This window comes from Salvelinus fontinalis, chromosome 20, assembly GCF_029448725.1.
Source record: "Salvelinus fontinalis isolate EN_2023a chromosome 20, ASM2944872v1, whole genome shotgun sequence".
NCBI lineage: Eukaryota > Metazoa > Chordata > Actinopteri > Salmoniformes > Salmonidae > Salvelinus > Salvelinus fontinalis.
This window is the reverse complement of record NC_074684.1, coordinates 4108574-4126722: the sequence shown is the minus strand read 5'-3', so window position 1 is coordinate 4126722 and position 18149 is coordinate 4108574. Positions and strand designations below refer to the sequence as shown.

At 38.5% G+C, this 18149-nt stretch overlaps 1 non-coding gene across 1 annotated transcript; it reads left to right on the top strand.

Moving 5' to 3' along the window:
* Positions 1-8533: 8533 nt before the first annotated feature.
* trnal-uaa (transfer RNA leucine (anticodon UAA)) lies at positions 8534-8615 on the top strand. Its single transcript has one exon. It is a non-coding gene; the product is annotated as a tRNA-Leu (tRNA).
* The last annotated feature ends 9534 nt before the right edge of the window (positions 8616-18149 follow it).

The following is an 18149-nucleotide window of genomic DNA, read 5'->3' as shown; positions in this document are numbered from 1 at the left end:
CTGGTTTCGATATCTTTAATTGTTCACTGGAAAACGTGCTGGGTCACCGTTTCCGAGATCTGGATTGGGCATGGCTGCAGGCAAATAGTCTTCCTTGTCATCCTAGAGCTGTCAAACTACCTCGGCTTCATTCCAGAGTCACACCCCCTTTGTCACACGGCGATGGTGCAATTCATCAGCTCCCTCCAAGAAAGTCAAATGGTGGTTTAGTTTAGCTCCGAAGATAGCTGTGCTACGCCTAGGTGGGGACATTCTTCTTTGCTACCATCAGTAAACACTTCATCCTGGAGAGGTCGCACTGAGTTAATGAAAACCATGGGGACCTGAGTTTAAATGTGATATTGGTAGCCTACATCATAACAGAACAGGTATGGTGCTCTACTCTTCAAATCTTGTGTTTGTGAGATGAAATAGGAATCAAACTGTTTAGATTAAATTCAGCCATCATTGCTATAAACAAGTTAAAGGGAATATGCTAGCAGTATGTGTTGTTTTTAAACTGCAGAAAATTGTGTATTTACTTTGACAATGATGGATACAATAAAGTAACAATGAAGAACAAAACTATATCACTCGGAAAAATATTAGAATCAGACAAGATATTACAATCTTATTTGTTAGAATCAAGAGGGTATTGTCTTTGGGATTTCTATTATCAAATAAACATTCAATGTCTTGTTTTTTTCTCTCATTCATTTCTTTATGACAAGAACATCTCTCAAATGCATAAACCTGAGACACGACTTAATCTGATAATTCAAATAGATTATAAAAGGTAAAACAAACGTTTAGATAATACCCATCCCACTGGGCAGAGGTGTCAGTGCAACATCGAGTTTCGATTGACATTTGGTTGAGTTGTTAACTATTGTGAAATCAACAAAAATGTCATTGGATGTAGGTTAAAAGTTAGAGGGGAAAAAGATGGAATGATGATTTACAATGATGATGAGTTTTTCACTGTGATTTAACAAGACATGTGTGGAGTGGTTGAAAATGACTCCAACCTCAGTGTATGTAAACTTCCGACTTCAACTGTATATTAATGTCAACTGGAGATTTATGCGTGAAGAATTTGTGTTGTGTAAGAAGTTAGAATTAGTCACTGAGTGACTAATGACTGCATGACTATGCACCTGTAGACTAGGATGAAAATAGTTGTTTTGGACAGGAAGTAAAACATATTTTTAAATGTGTTGTCCTGGTGAAGTTGTAAACATTTGTCATTAATTTTTTTTGTAGCCTTAGGAAATATTGACATTAGTATCCATTGATAGGAGGGTTCAGACTTTAAAGCGATAGTTGACTTTTTTCAAACACATGATAAATGTGAAAAATGTATTATCGCTTTAAAGTCTGAACACTCCTATCAACCTCCATTTAAGGCATACCAACACTTGAATTGTGGCGTTTTAGTGGTTTTATGTTTGTACATACAGCTTAAAGTTACATAAACTAATAAATGCTATTGTGTTCTTTGAAATGCATGTTCTTTTGTATTCTAATGTTATCTAAGAACTTCATAATCACAACCAAATGATTATTTGCGCGCTGACCACTAGGCTACCTGCCTCCCCAAAGTTGGGACAGGCAAGGGTCTAAACCAGGAGGGTGAGAAAAGAGAGACTGGGAAATGCAGGAGCTGAGATACAAAAACACTGTTTGACTTGACAAACAAGACAAACTGGCACAGAGAGACAGGAAACACAGGGATAAATACACCAGGGATAATAAGCGACACCTGGAGGGGGTGGAGACAAGCACAAGGACAGGTGTAACAGATCAGAGCGTGACAAATCATCAGTCATTTGTGTCAGTGCAGTACATGTTGAGTGCCTTTCTCTATTAAGCATGCTGAAAGTCTGTTGTTAATTTGTTTACAGAGAAATAGCATTGTATTTGGTCAAACAATTGTTTCCAACAGTTTGCTAAGTGCTGGCAGCAAGGTTATAGGTCTGCTGTTTGAACCAGTAACGGCCGCTTTACCACTCTTGGGTAGTGGAATTACTTTGGCTTCCCTCCAGGACAGAGGACAAAGACTTTCCTCTAGGCTCAGATTAAAAATATGGCAGATAGGAGTGGCTATAGAGTCAGCTACCATCCTCAGTAGCTTTCCATCTAAGTTGTCAATGCCAGGAGGTTTGTCATTATTGATCGATAACAATCATTTTTCAACCTCTCCCACACTAACTTTACAAAATGTCAATGCTTTTCTTTCATTATATGTTTTTTTATGCATGAATACAATTGCTTACTGTTGGAATTTCCTACCTAAGTTTATCAATTAAATAATAATAGGCAAAATCAAATGGTTTCGTGATGAATAAGCAATCTGATTCGATGAGAGATGGAGTTGAATTTGTCTTTCTGCCCATAATCTCATTTAAAGTACTCCAAAGTTTTCCCCATCATTCTTAATTGATCATGGCTTCATAATACAGCTTCCCCTTCTTTTTGTTGACTTTAGTCACATTAGCCAGTCAGATGTTCAGCCAGACTTATTAGCCACTCCTTTTGCCCCATCTCTTTCAACCATACAGTTTTTCAATTCATCAATCCACGGAGCCTTAACAGTTCTAACAGTCCGTTTCTTAACAGTTGCATGTTTATCAATAATTGGAAGAAGCAATTTCATGAATTCATCAAGTGCAGCATCTGGATGCTCCTCATTAATCACATCAGACCAACACATATTTTTTACATCATCCACATAACAATCACAGCAAAATACTTCGTACGATCTCTTATACACTATTTTAGGCCCAGCTGTTGGAACTTGGGCTTTCCTGGATATAGCCACTATATTGTGACCAATGCATCCAATGGGTACGGATACAGCTTTAGAACAAAGTTCTACAGTATTAGTAAACATGTGATCAATACATGTGGATGATCTTGTTCCTGTAGTGTTTGTAAACACCCTGGTAGGTTGATTAATAACCTGAACCAGATTACAGGCACTGGTTACAGTAAGAAGCTTCCTCTTGAGCGGACAGCTTGATGAAAATCAGTCAATATTCACGTCCCCAACGAAGTAGACGTCTCTGGTTACATCACATTCACAATCGAGCATTTCACGCATATTAGTTAGATACTGGCTTTTAGCACTTGGTGGTCTATAGCAACACCCCAAAAGAAAAGGCTTTAGATGTGCCAAGTGAACCTGCAACCACAACACTTCAAAGACACTTGACATAAGATCTTCTCTAAGCATTACAGGGATATGGCTCTGCATATATACAGCAACACCTCCCCCATAAGCCTTTCTGTCACTTCTATAGATGTTATATCAATGTATTGCGACTGCTATATCATCAAATTAATTATCTAAATGAGTCTCAGAAATGGCTAATGCAGTGGCTTGCGAAAGTATTCAACCCCTTGGTATTTTTCCTATTTTGTTGCCTTACAACCTGGAATTAAAATGGATTTGGGGGAGTTGTATCATTTGATTTACATAACATGTCTACCACGTTGAAGATACATTATTTTTTATTGTTAATTAAACAAACAAGAAATAAGTAAAACTGAAAACTTGAGCGTGCATAACTATTCACCCGGCCAAAGTCAACACTTTGCAGAGCCACCAGTCTCTTTGGGTATGTCTCTATAAGCTTGGCACATCTAGCCACTGGGATTTTTGCCCATTCATCGAGGCAAAACTGCTCCAGATCCTTCAAGTTCCGCTGGTGTACAGCAATCTTTAAGTCATACCACAGATTCTCAATTGGATTGAGGTCTGGGCTTTGACTAGGCCATTCCAAGACATTTAAATGTTTCCCCTTAAACCACCCGAGTGTTGCTTTAGCAGTATGCTTAGGGTCATTGTCCTGCTGGAAGGTCAACCTCCGTCCTAATCTCAAATCTCTGGAAGACTGAAACAGGTTTCCATCAAGAATGTCCCTGTATTTAGCACTATCCATCATTCCTTCAATTCTGACCAGTTTCCCAGTCCCTGCCGATGAAAAACATCCCCACAGCATGATGCTGCCACCACCATGTGGATGGTGTTCTCAGAGTGATGAGAGGTGTTGGGTTTGTGCCAAACATAGCGTTTTCCTTGATGGTCAAAAAGCAACATTTTAGTCTCATCTACCAGAGTACCTTCTTCCATATGTTTGGGGAGTCTCCCACATGCCTTTTGGCAAACACCAAACGTGTTTTCTTATTTTTTTGCTTAAGCAATGGCTTTTTTTCTGGCCACTCTTCCGTAAAGCCCAGCTCTGTGGAGTGTACGGCTTAAAGTGGTCCTATGGACAGATACTCCAATCTCCGCTGTGGAGCTTTGCAGCTCCTTCAGGGTTATCTTCGGTCTCTTTGTTGCCCATCTGATTCATGCCCTCCTTGCCTGGTCCATGAGTTTTGGTGGAGGGCCCTCTCTTGGCAGGTTTTTTATGGTGCCATATTCTTTCCATTTTTTAATAATGGATTTAATGGTGCTCCGTGGGATGGTCAAAGTTTCTGATATTTTTTTATAACCCAACACTGATCTGTATTTCTCCACAACTTTGTCCCTGACCTGTTTGGAGAGCTCCTTGGTCTTCATGGTGCCGCTTGCTTGGTGGTGTCCCTTGCATAGTGGTGTTGCAGACTCTGGGGCCTTTCAGAACAGGTGTATATATACTGAGATCATGTGACAGATCATGTGACACTTAGATTGCACACAGGTGGACTTTATTTAACTAATTATTTGACTTCTGAAAGTATTTGGTTGCGCTTATCTTATTTAGGGGATTCATAGCAAAGGGGCTGAATATATATGCACGCACCACTTTTCCGGGGTTTTTTAAAATAATTTTTTTTAACTACTAATTCTTTCATTTCAGTTCACCAATTTGGACTATTTTGTGCATATCCATGACATGAAATCCAAATAAAAATCAATTGAAATGACAGTTTTTAATGCAACAAAATAGGAAAAACGCCAAGGGGGATGAATACTTTTGCAAGGCACTGTATATGAATGTTATCTGATTTTAGAAAGTTATTGATTTCATGAACCTTTTTTCTAAGGTTACATATATTAATATGGGCTATTTTCAGCCCTTTCCTAGTAGCTTATCAGAGATAGACATAACACTGAAAAGAGCAAACAAAGCAAGAGAAAAATATACATTCAGGAGTCCAATTGGCAGATAATTTTCCCATAGTTTAGGGATCCCCATTGTTCCTGTGGATATGCCCTTCCCTGTGCATGCCCTAGATAGCCTCCTTAAAGGTTTCAAGTAAAAATTTTGCTATTTCTTCAGAGAAGATTTTGTTAAATTCAGAGGTTAATCCATCACAAACTGGAGATGTTATTTTTAATTGAGCAACCCCATAATCGATGTCCATAGAGGATACATCTTGACAACAAGGCCGATTTGAATTCTTCACTAACCCAAATTAACATTCTCTATGGAATCAAGGATATCCGTAGAGTCACTCAAATTGTTATCTAATGAGTAATGATTCTCATAAAACTTAGTGGTAAAGTCTGATAACAACTCTCTATCCTCAGTGGTAACCCCGTTAATCTTAAATTCACGAAGTGTGTTGAGTTCCCCTCTCCTATTTTCCAAATTAAAAAAGTATCTACTGTTCTTTTCACCTTTTTGAAGCCATTGTTTTCTGGATCTTATGAAAGCTCCTCTTTCCTTTTCCTCATAAAATGTATCTAGTTGACTGTAAATCATTCAGTTTAGCTTTCTCATTAAGATCAAGATGCTCAATCGCTGTGATATCCGCAATTGTCGTAGAGAGTTCAGCTACCTCACGTCTCCTTCTAGGTCAATGAATTACTTAAAAATCATACAATGTGATTTTCTGGATTTTTTTTTAGATTCCGTCTCTCACAGTTGAAGTGTACCTATGATAAAAATGACAGACCTCTACATGCATTGTAAGTAGGAAAACCTGCAAAATCGTCAGTGTTTCAAATACTTGTTCTCCCCACTGTATCTAATAATCTGAAGCTGGTGTTAGACTTGGTTGAGTATTGCAATCCTTTGGATGACTTCCTTGTTAACTTACTTTTGGAATTTCAGAAATCATTTGATACCGTAAGTCACAATTCTATCTTTGATTGTCTTGAGCATTTGAAGTTTGGTCATTTTTTGATGTTGATGCTGTTAGAACTCTGTATAATGGTGGAAATAGCTGTATCAAACGTTTGTCATGGAACATCCTCAAGGTTTAACATTTACAAAGGAACACGACAAGGTTGTCCAATCAAACTTTTTTTTACATTTTTGTTAGTATCTCAAATCTTATGCTCATTAGATTATCAAAGTCAATTTGAAGGCATTTACATTCCAGGCCAGAGAGATCAAGATATCCCAACTGGTGGATGACACCTCACTTTATTTGAAAAATGTGTTACAAGCTCGATTAGCATTGGATATTGTGAATCAGTTCTCCAAAATCTCAGGTTTGGTACTACATCTTTCCAAATGTGAGATGTTTGTTCTGAAAGGAGCTGTCAATCCAGCAGACTGTAACATCTCAGAAAAAGATACTGTAACCTACCTCGGTGTAAAGATCACCAAAAATCTTAAGGCTTGATCTTACTTTGAACCCTGTAACTGAATCTGTCAAAAAAAAAAGTATCCTCATGGTTAGTGAGGGATTTAAGTCTTCAAGGAAGGGTGCTTTTACCCAAAGCTGAGGGGCTATCTCGTGCATCCTATCTTTTTTCATCTATTGACATTCTCAAATCCACTTGCTGTACCTTAGATAGGCTTTTGTACAACTTCATATGGAAAAACAAGCCACATAAGATAAAAAGAGATGTTATCACCAACAGGGTTTGTGATGGCGGTCTAAATGTCTCAGACTTCACTCTCTTTAATCAGATATCAAAGGTCAACTGGATTAAAAGGTACATAAAAAAATCCTCATAGTTTCTGGAATATTATACCTCATTTTTTTTTTCAGGAGTTCGGAGGGCTTAATTTTTTACTACATTGTCCATATATTGTGGGTAAACTTCCTGTGAAATTGGCAGCCTTTCACAAGCAGGCTTTAATGTGATGGGCTTTGCTATATAAACAACTTTTCACCTCATAAATGTTTTATATGGATAAATGGGTCGATATTACATAGAAACAAGATGTTATTTTACCTTAACTTGTTCTCGAAAAACATGATCCTTGTCAGCCAATTAGTTAGTATTGGTGGGAATCTATTTACGTGGAGAGAATTTATGGAAAGAAACAACTTTGAGATTTCAGGTAATGAGTCTGACACTGTTATAAAAGCTATAGCTAGTGGGATAAAATCTTTACTTCAGAATAATGCATATTTTGGAATATCTCCTATTGTAAGCGATATCCAGGTGAATGGCATAGGTTTACCAGAAAAGAAGTTCAACAATCATAATTTAAGGGATATTTTCTACAGGAAGTCTATTCCCTCTGCCATATTTTGTTGGGCTTCATCTGGCGTCATGCTTGGCTCACTCCACACAAATGTATGGTGACCAATAAAGTAAAGGAGATCTCCTTTAAGATTATCCTTAGATTCTATCCGTGTAATAGCTTGATTTCTAAATATAGACCTGATGGTACCAGTGAATGCAGTTTTTGTGAACTAGAAGCTGACTCTATTAGGGTGGCAGATAGCCTGGTGGTTAGAGCATTGGGCCATTAACTGAATGTTTGCTGGATCGAAACCCTGAGCAGACAATGTCAAAATCTGTCGTGTTTCCCCTGAACACTGTCATTGTAAAATACGAATTTGTTCTTAACTGACTTGCCTAGTTAAATAAAAGTGAAATAAGTAAAAAATAAAAACACTTATTCTGTCCTTGTTTACATAGTGTTCTGGACTGATGTAATACTATATATTTGCAACAAAATGCATACAACCATTGAAATATCAAAGTTAAACATATTATTTTACTACACTGATTCCATAATTGAACGTATGTCATACATCTCTTTATTTTATTAGGAAAATGTTTCATACACAAATGAACATTTATGAAGAAAAAGCACCTTTTCTTAATTTTTTATCTGATTTGGAAAACTATTTGAATCATTAAAACGTATACAAAACAAAATGTCAATCAAATGTATTCACTACATGTCTGTATTTGAATTGATATGTGGATTTGTATTATTATAATATTCTTTCTCTTGCATGTTACTGTTTAATATCTCCTTTTTAAAATAAAAAAATAAGTAATTTGTTAAGCTAACAAGAGATTGCATAGCAACAGCATCAATTTCCGATAAACAGGCAAAGCGCGTAGTACTCTCAAATGAAAGATTACCGTTCATTTACGGTATACTAAAATGAAGTATTTGTATATAGTAGGTAGTATATAACGTTACTTATTAAGAATGTATTATACAGTATGTTAGTATGGGTATTCTAACACAACTAGGGAATTTTAATAGGCGTATGCTTACTTTGTTTTTGACCATTGTTTACATTTAATATGGAATTATTAATGTGCATGTTAGCGTACATACAGCAATCGCCATTGTACAAATAGTTCACTCTCAGCTCAGGTTTATAAACCAAAATGTCATGTAAAGTAGTTGTATATACCAGGATGGCCGAGTGGTTAAGGCGTTGGACTTAAGATCCAATGGACATTGTCCGCGTGGGTTCGAACCCCACTCCTGGTAGAATATTTTTCTCAAGCAGTTCCGTGAAATTAGAAGCACCTACATCTTTCATGAACATATGCGGCATTGTTATTCATTTGAAGGGTTTGTATTGTAGGTAGATGCTCTACACAACCGTAGTGTTGCTTGTAACATGCTGCTGTCAGTTTGTAGCAATAGACGAATCTAGAACTGTACAACGTAATCCGGGACCATTTTCCGTGTGTTAGATCGCAAAATCATGTCTGATAGTTGAGCTACTATTATTGTAACACCTTTATATCATATAAGAAGCAGTTTAAAATATTATATTACTGTTTATTTCTCGTTTTTGTCAAATGATAAAGCGTATATGGCTACCACCTACTGGTCAATGTAAAGTATTGTCTGGATTAACTATGATGTAATGTTACATTTACATTTAAGTCATTTAATGTTGTAACAACAGTGGATTGTAAACAAAACATATGAGGTGTGATTATTGTTGAAATACGCAACGTGCACTTGACTATCACCATATTACTCCTGAGCTTCATTCATGCCACATCTGTGTTTAGAATAACGTTCTTTTATTATTTCGTCAGTGATTAAATGACAGGACAATGTCCTCTTTTGGACACAAGGGGTCATGAGAACTCCTTTATGTGTAGGCCTGCAATACATGCCCAGTCAATTCCATAATTTTCAGTCCAAGGGCACCACATCATTTACATTGCAAGAATTAGAGCAGTATTATATATCTCAGACAGTAACACTTTATCATAGGTTTCCATATATATATGTAAATACACAGTAATAAAATAACTAAACATTGTATTAACTAGTAGCTTTGTAAATACATGGCCATGTGTAATACATATTGCAAGATCTGGTACGGATACTGCTGCCAGTGTATTCAACATTTAATATCAAATGTTAAATCATTTCATGCATGTTTTAGCATGTAGCCTAATGGTGACATGTCAGCTGCCTATAGCCTATGTGGCCCATCATGAGGTGGCATTTGGCTTATGGTTCTTTTCCCTACAAATAAACTCTCTCCCAACCTGACCGATAAACCAGTTGGTCTTACATTTAATCTTCTTTTTGGAGTCCTGCTCTCTGACTGTGCTGTTCCCTGAAAACAGAACGAGGGCCCTGTGGAGCACTCATTTGTATAATCGATCCGGACAACAGCCTACAATGGAAGATCAACATCTCTGCGTCACTAAAGCCACTGGGGTCCAGGCAGAGACTGTTTTTTAGATTTCCATTTGAGATTTCCACGTGTTGCCTTGTGTCCTTTAATTTTAATTAGATACAGTTGAAGTCGGAAGTTTACATACACTTGGAATCATTAAAAATCGTTTTTCAACCGCTCCACAAATTTCTTGTTAAGAAACTATAGTTTTGGCAAGTCGGTTAGGACATCTACTTTGTGCATGACAAGTAATTTTTGTAAACAATTGTTTACAGACACATTATTTCCCTTAGAGTGAATTATATCACAATTCCAGTGGGTCAGAAGTTTACATACACTAAGTTGACTGTGCCTGTTAGGATTTATGTTTATGCACTATAGCCTGCTAGCATATTGTTTTGTTACACACACACACACACACAAACAATACAGATGTGTGTAAGGACTGACCAACACAGGCCATAAAAGCTGTGGTCAATCTGCAGAGGGGAGGGGTGCATCTCTCTAGGCCAACCAGGGAGGGTAGATTACTGGACAATACCATATTAGGAAATGTTTCAGTGTAGGATCGACAGACAAAAGACGGATCTAATCTACCCAGCAACCAGATGTGGACAAAGGAAAGGACTAAGGGACTTGGACAAGTCCGAGGGCCAGCAAAGGCGGGGCAAAGTCTAAACCGCGCTCAGCCTCTACTGTGATAGGCCAACAGACACGTTGGAACTACGTCTTCACGGTATAAGAACAGCTGTTTACGTACTTCCTGCCAGTTCCCTGCTTTACCCTGCGTGGTGATACAGTGAACCCGTATATACGAAAATTGCATTTGCCATTCATTGCTTGCGGTAATTAAACATAATGAAAGAAAGTTAGCAGACCTTGCTTATTATTTATCCTGATACCGGATGTGTTACACGCGGCGTTGACATGCCTTAAAACAACTTGGAAAATGCCCGCAAATTATGTCATGGCTTTAGAATCTTCTGATAGGCTAATTGACATCATTTGAGTCAATTGGAGGTGTGCCTGTGGATGTATTTCAAGGCCTACCTTCAAACTCAGTGCCTCTTTAATTGACATCATGGGAAAATCTAAAGAAATCAACCAAGACCTCAGAAAATTGTAGACCTCCACAAGTCTGGTTCATCCTTGGGAGCAATTTCCAAACGGCTGAAGGTACCACGTTCATCTGTACAAACAATAGCACGCAAGTATAAGCACCATGGGACCACACAGCCGTCATACCGCTCAGGAAGGAGTTGCGAGTTCTGTCCCCAGGAGATGAACATACTTTGGTGCGAAAAGTGCAAATCAATCCCAGAACAACAGCTAAGGACCCTGTGAACCCTGCTGGAGGAAACAGGTACAAAAATATCTATATCCACTTTTAAAACGAGTCCTGTATCGACATAAACTGAAAGGCCTGAAATAAATCATTCTCTATCATTCTGACATTTCACATTCTTAAAATAAAGTGGTAATCCTAACTGAGCTAAAACGAGGATTTTTACGAGGATTAAATGTCAGGAATTGTGAAAAACTGTGTTTAAATGCATTTGGCTAAGGTGTATGTAAAATTCTGACTTCCACTGTACAAGTATCGCGCCCTTCCTAAGAACAATTTTTTAATTATTTTATTTTATTTCACCTTTATTTAACCAGGTAGGCAAATTGAGAACACGTTCTCATTTACAATTGCGACCTGGCCAAGATAAAGCAAAGCAGTTCGACACATACAACAACACATAGTTACACATGGAGTAGAACAAACATACAGTCAATAATACAGTGAAAAATAAGTCTATATACAATGTGAGCAAGTGAGGTGAGATAGGGGAGGTGAAGGCAAATAAAATATATTAATAAATAAAAATATTAAAAAAGGCCATGGTGGCGAAGTAAATACAATATAGCAAGTAAAAAAAACACTGGAATGGTTGGTTTGCAGTTGAAGAAGGTGCAAAGTAGAGATAGAAATAATGGGGTGTAAAGGAGCAAAATAAATTCAGTAGGTAAAGAGGTAGTTGTTGGGCTAAATTATAGATGGGCTATGTACAGGTGCAGTAATCTATGAGCTGCTCTGACAGCTGGTGCTTAAAGCTAGTGAGGGAGATAAGTGTTTCCAGTTTCAGAGATTTTTGTAGTTCGTTCCAGTCATTGGCAGCAGAGAACTGGAAGGAGAGGCGGCCAAAGGAAGAATTGGTTATGGGGGTGACCAGAGAGATATACCTGCTGGAGCGCGTGCTACGGGTGGGCGTTGCTATGGTGACCAGCGAGCTGAGATAAGGGGGGACTTTACCTAGCAGGGTCTTGTAGATGACCTGGAGCCAGTGGGTTTGGCGACGAGTGTGAAGCGAGGGCCAGCCAACGAGAGCGTACAGGTCACAGTGGTGGGTAGTATATGGGGCTTTGGTGACAAAACGGATGGCACTGTGATAGACTGCATCCAATTTATTGAGTAGGGTTTTGGAGGCTATTTTGTAAATGACATCACCGAAGTCGAGGATTGGTAGGATGGTCAGTTTTACAAGGGTATGTTTGGCAGCATGAGTGAAGGATGCTTTGTTGCGGAATAGGAAGCCGATTCTAGATTTAACTTTGGATTGGAGATGCTTGATGTGAGTCTGGGAGGCGAGTTTACAGTCTAACCAGACACCTAGGTATTTGTAGTTGTCCACATATTCTAAGTCAGAGCCGTCCAGAGTAGTGATGTTGGACAGGCGGGCAGGTGCAGGCAGCGATCGGTTGAAGAGCATGCATTTAGTTTTACTTGTATTTAAGAGCAATTGGAGGCCACGGAAGGAGAGTTGTATGGCATTGAAGCTCGCCTGGAGGGTAGTTAACACAGTGTCAAAAGAAGGGCCAGAAGTATACAGAATAGTGTCGTCTGCGTAGAGGTGGATCAGAGTCCAATTGTTGACACAAAAATGTTTGGTAAAAATTAGGTATGTGTTTGATGGCTATGCTTAGGCAAAAAAAATATGAAGGGAAATAAGTTGATACAGTTTACACTTTTTTTGTTATTTAATGAAATGTTGTTTTAAGAAAAGGGGCATTTCCCCCCAATTATGGAGTAACAGTGTGTTATAATCTATTTGATACATTTTCTTTCGATTTTTTTGTTGTAACAAACTCTTAAAAGCTAAAGTCTAGGTGTCTTATTTTACTTAAATAAATCAAATATTGAAACAAAATGGTATTGCACATGTTGCTATTAATAATCTCACTATGATGAGGTTTTGATGTAAGGTCCCTCTTTTCATTTTTGTGCCAAACCATGTCCAAATCATCATATATAAAATGTATGCGTAACTCAATGACGTTGGACATGATTTGGAAGATGCTACTTTTGTTACCATTGCTTGCATTGGTTTGCTGGGGGGCCCAGTTGCTCCGTTGGAGGAGGGGCCAGTTGCCGCCAACACACTCACCTTACCTTTGAATGCTTTATTAAAAACTGAAGATGGTTTATCTTTAGGTCCCCTTAATGAGAAATACATATATTATCAGTGGCTTGCAAAAGTATTCACCCCTGTCACACCCTGACCGTAGAGAGCTTTTTATGTCTCTATTTTGGTTTGGTCAGGGTGTGATTTGGGTGGGCATTCTATGTTCTGTATTTCTAGTTTTTTTTATTTCTTTGTTTCTGGCCGAGTGTGGTTCCCAATCAGAGGCAGCTGTCTATCGTTGTCTCTGATTGGGGATCATACTTAGGCTGCCCTTTTCCCTCCTTCTGTGTGGGATCTTGTTCTTTGTTTGTGTGCAGGGAGTTTGCACGACGAAGCTGGTCGGTGGTTGTATTCCATATTGTTTTTTATTTTCTAAAGTTTCACTTTGTCAATAAATTATGTGGAACTCAAAGAACGCTGCACCTTGGTCTCATCCTTGCGTCGACACCCGTTACACCCCCGTTGGCATTTTACATTTTTTGTTGCCTTACAACCTGGAATTAAAATTGATTTTTGGGGGGTTTGTATCATTTGAGTAACACAACATGCCTACCACTTTGAAGATGCAAAATATTTTTTTACTGTGAAACAAACAAGAAATATGACAAAAAAACTGAACTTGAGCGTGCATAACTATTCACCCCCCAAAGGCAATACTTTGTAGAGCCACCTTTTTTGCAGCAATTACAGCTGCAAGTCTCTTGGGGTATGTCTCTATAAGCTTGGCACATCTAACCACTGGGATTTATGCCAGTGGCTAGATTTATTCTTCAAGGCAAATCTGCTCCTTCAAGTTGGATGGGTTCCGCTAGTGTATAGCAATCTTTAAGTCATATCAAAGCTCCTCAATTGGATTTGACTAGGCCATTCAAAGACATTTAAAATTTAAAATGGATTTGGGGGGATTGTATCATTTGATTTACATAACATGTCTACCACGTTGAAGATACATTATTTTTTATTGTTAATTAAACAAACAAGAAATAAGTAAAACTGAAAACTTGAGCGTGCATAACTATTCACCCGCCCAAAGTCAATACTTTGCAGAGCCACCAGTCTCTTGGGGTATGTCTCTATAAGCTTGGCACATCTAGCCACTGGGAATTTTGCCCATTCTTCGAGGCAAAACTGCTCCAGATCCTTCAAGTTGGATGGGTTCCGGTGTACAGCAATCTGTAAGTCATACCACAGATTCTCAATTGGATTGAGGTCTGGGCTTTGACTAGGCCATTCCAAGACATTTAAATATTTCCCCTTATACCACTCGAGTGTTGCTTCAGCAGTATGCTTAGGGTCATTGTCCTGCTGGAAGGTGAACTTCCATCCCAGTATCAAATCTCTGGAAGACTGAAATGGGTATCCCTCAAGAATTTCCCTGTATTTAGCACCATCCATCATTCCTTCAATTCTTACCAGTTTCCCAGTCCCTACCGATGGAAAAACATCCCCACAGCATGATGTTGCCACCACCATGCTTCACTGTGGGGATAGGGTTCTCGGGGTGATGTTGGGTTTGCGCCAGACATAGCGTTTTCCTTGATGGACAAAAAGCTCAATTTTAGACTCATCTGACCAGAGTACCTTGTTCCATATGTTTGGGGAGTCTCCCACATTCCTTTTGGCGAACAACAAACATATTTGCTTTTTTCTTTCTTTAATTAAGCAATGGCTTTTTTCTGGTCACTCTTCTGTAAAGACCAGCTCTGGAGTGTACGGCTTAAAGTGGTCCTGTGGACAGATACTCCAATCTCCGCTGTGGAGCTTTGCAGCCCCTTCAGGCTAATCTTTGGTCTCTTTGTTGCTTCTCTACTTAACGCCCTCCTTGCCTGGTCCGTGAGCTTTGGTGGGCGGCCCTCTATGGGCAGGTTTGTCGTTGTGCCATATTCTTTCCATTTTTTAATAATGGATTTAAATGGTGCTCCCTGGGATGTTCAAAGTTTGATATTTTTTTATAACCCAAACCTGATCTGTACTTCTCCACAACTTTGTCCCTGACCTGTTTGGAGAGCTCTTTGGTCTTCATAGTGCAACTTGCTTGGTGGTGCCCCTTGCTTCGTGGTTTTGCTGACTCTGGGGCCTTTCAGAACAAGTGTATATACAGTATATTGAGATCATGTGACACTTAAATAAAGTCCACCTGTGTGCAATCTAACACATTTTGTGACTTGTGAAGGTAATTGGTGGCACCAGATCTTATTTAGGGATTCATAGAAAAGGGGGTGAATACATATGCACGTACCACTTTTCCATTTTTATTTATTTTTTATATATTTTTTTAAACAAGTTATTTTCTCACTTCACCAATTTGGACTATTTTGTGTATGTCCATTCCATGAAATCCAAATAAAAATCCATTTAAATTACAGGTTGTAAAGCAACAAAATAGGAAAAGCGCCAATGGGGATGAATACTTTTGCAAGGCACTATACGTCCATTTTAGCTCGCTCATTGATGTCTTAATCGAAATTACGGATTGCTGCTCATCTACTCATCGTACCCATATGCCATAGCTTGTACATCTCAATTGTCAGTAGAAACCACATTTGTATAAGCAAGTCAGCCATATCAGCTATAGATTTTTAAAGGCAGTAAATGAGGCTGAATTAACTGTTTTGCTGCCAGACAAGGCTCCGCTGATAACCAGGTGTACAGTAGCCATGGTAAGGATTCACTCCATGGTGTTGAAAAGAAAGCTCTACTGTTGGGACAGCTTTATGTAGGCCCTATCAGTTTGATGTCACCGTTATTGTTTAATTAATGTATCGTTTAGTGTTGTGTAGTGGTTTTGCTGACATGCATCAACCCCCAAAAAGTTGAGTTTGCCCCACCAAGATGTACATGCTAAAATCTCCACTGGTAGAATAGCAGTACATTTTATAAAAAATAAAAATCAGGGAGAAGGACCCCCGGAACACTGTCTACTGTTCATCCTTCCCAATATATACACCACAATTTCACCCTTGACTCAAATGTTAAGGGCGAACGATAGTCTCCATTCCTGTCAATGTGTCAATATTAAAACAATAATAATAATTTAGTAACATCCATATATTTGAGATAATGTTACACAACAGAAAAACAGAAATTGCATTTAGGGAAAATGTTTTTGCATGTTATACTCAGTTCAAGTTTTCTTTTCCAACCTTGGGGCGTTGGGCGCGTGGTCACGTGACGCCGACCGTGCCATGTTTACGTCCAAGCGTCAGAAGTTTGCGGGTAGACAGGTAAAGGTAGCAGCAACAGTAACAAAGTTTGGGACAGAGACTCACTCCTTAGCTGAACCGGTTTCTCCCGTGAAATAGACGGGGGAAAAAACGAAACTCACTGGATAACCGTCAGGAAGTCAACAGCCTCTACCACAGACCACAGAAAGCAGTTTGTTCCACATAGAATTTTTGCAAATGTGTTATTATGAAGTGTATTTATGCACTGGAGGACTGCTTTTTGGCATAGGCTGGAGTGCTTCTGCCTTTTAGAATGGCATAAGGTCCTCATGTTAATATATTTGAACATTTAAAATCTAACCACTTTTATTTTTTTTCACTAATCAGCGAACTTTTAATAATTTTTCTGTGCTAAATTTACGCAGATTTCCCATGCTCGTGACCCTGACTGACAGCAGCTACGGTGAGTGTGATCTGTTTTGCGAACACTCAAGATGAACATCATTTTTTACCCCAATACACGGAAGAAAATGCAGTCCACACAATGTAGCCTACTTGCCAAATCAATAAAACATATATTGTCTTTTTATCAGACATTGGTGCCATACAAAGCAAACTATTACGTTTTATTAAGAGATTTCTAACTCAGCATACACCTGTATTATTTAGTGCAATCCATTCTAGATATGCTTGCTATTTAGTGAAATTTACTGAAGCGTTTAAATGCCCTTTAATTTTGTTAAACTAATCGACTTGGTCCATTGCTGATGTTTTGTCTTCGGTTGTAGCTGAAATTAAGAAGGTAGGGGTCAAGTGGTTTGCCGTTATTCATCTTTACAGATGCAATATTTGGATGTTTACATCACTCCCCAAGCATTAGGCTTTTATAAAAACGTGGCCCTATTGAGTGTTCATTACGCTCATGGTAGAGCCATATTAAAAAGTTATTCAAATAATGGTCTTATAAAGGGTATATAAACTGAACTACTTCAACTCTTCGTAAGGTATACAATGTAAAGTGTTACTGTATGCCTATTCTGGATGAACTGTGGTGACAGATTTGGAAAAATGTGTTAACATTGACCTTAAACTATAGCACCTCCAATTAATACATTGCCAAATGTCATCCTTCTCTGATTAGCTCAGCAAATCGGAGAAGGATGACGTGACAATTCACAGCACAACACATCACATAGAGGTACAATTATTTTAAGTAAATGATTTGTGAAAATAGTCAGATGAATTCATTTTGAATTCAATCACTTTTTGACAGCATCCCTTTTGATTTAAACAAAACTTTCCATACGTGTTTGCCCATGGAAGAAGTGGTCAGAAAGTGATTTTCTTTCCCACCTGAATAGCAAAACATTCAGGAGATAAAGTTGCTTAAAGTTGACCCATTTTTCATTCCCCACTATACCATGAGACATCCAGGTCTTCATCACTGGAAAAGATAAATGGTTGAGTGGTTGAGTGTGATATCATTTAAAACAGGGGTTCTTTAAACTTTTTCAGCCTGTGACCCAAATGAGAAATTCTGGGGCCTTTTGGGGGCTGTAAGCAAGATTTGGTTGCCCCCTCCCACCCTGCATTCAAAATATTTTTGTCCCCCCCCTCTTCACAGTGGAGAGGAATATTTAAGTTGTAAATGACCTGAAATTGTACTTATTTTTGCCACGTGGCAACAAAAAAAATGAAAGTTTCACAGTTAATTTCTTGCAATTCTACCCGTTTTGTCATGAGGTGGAGATAAATCTTTTCA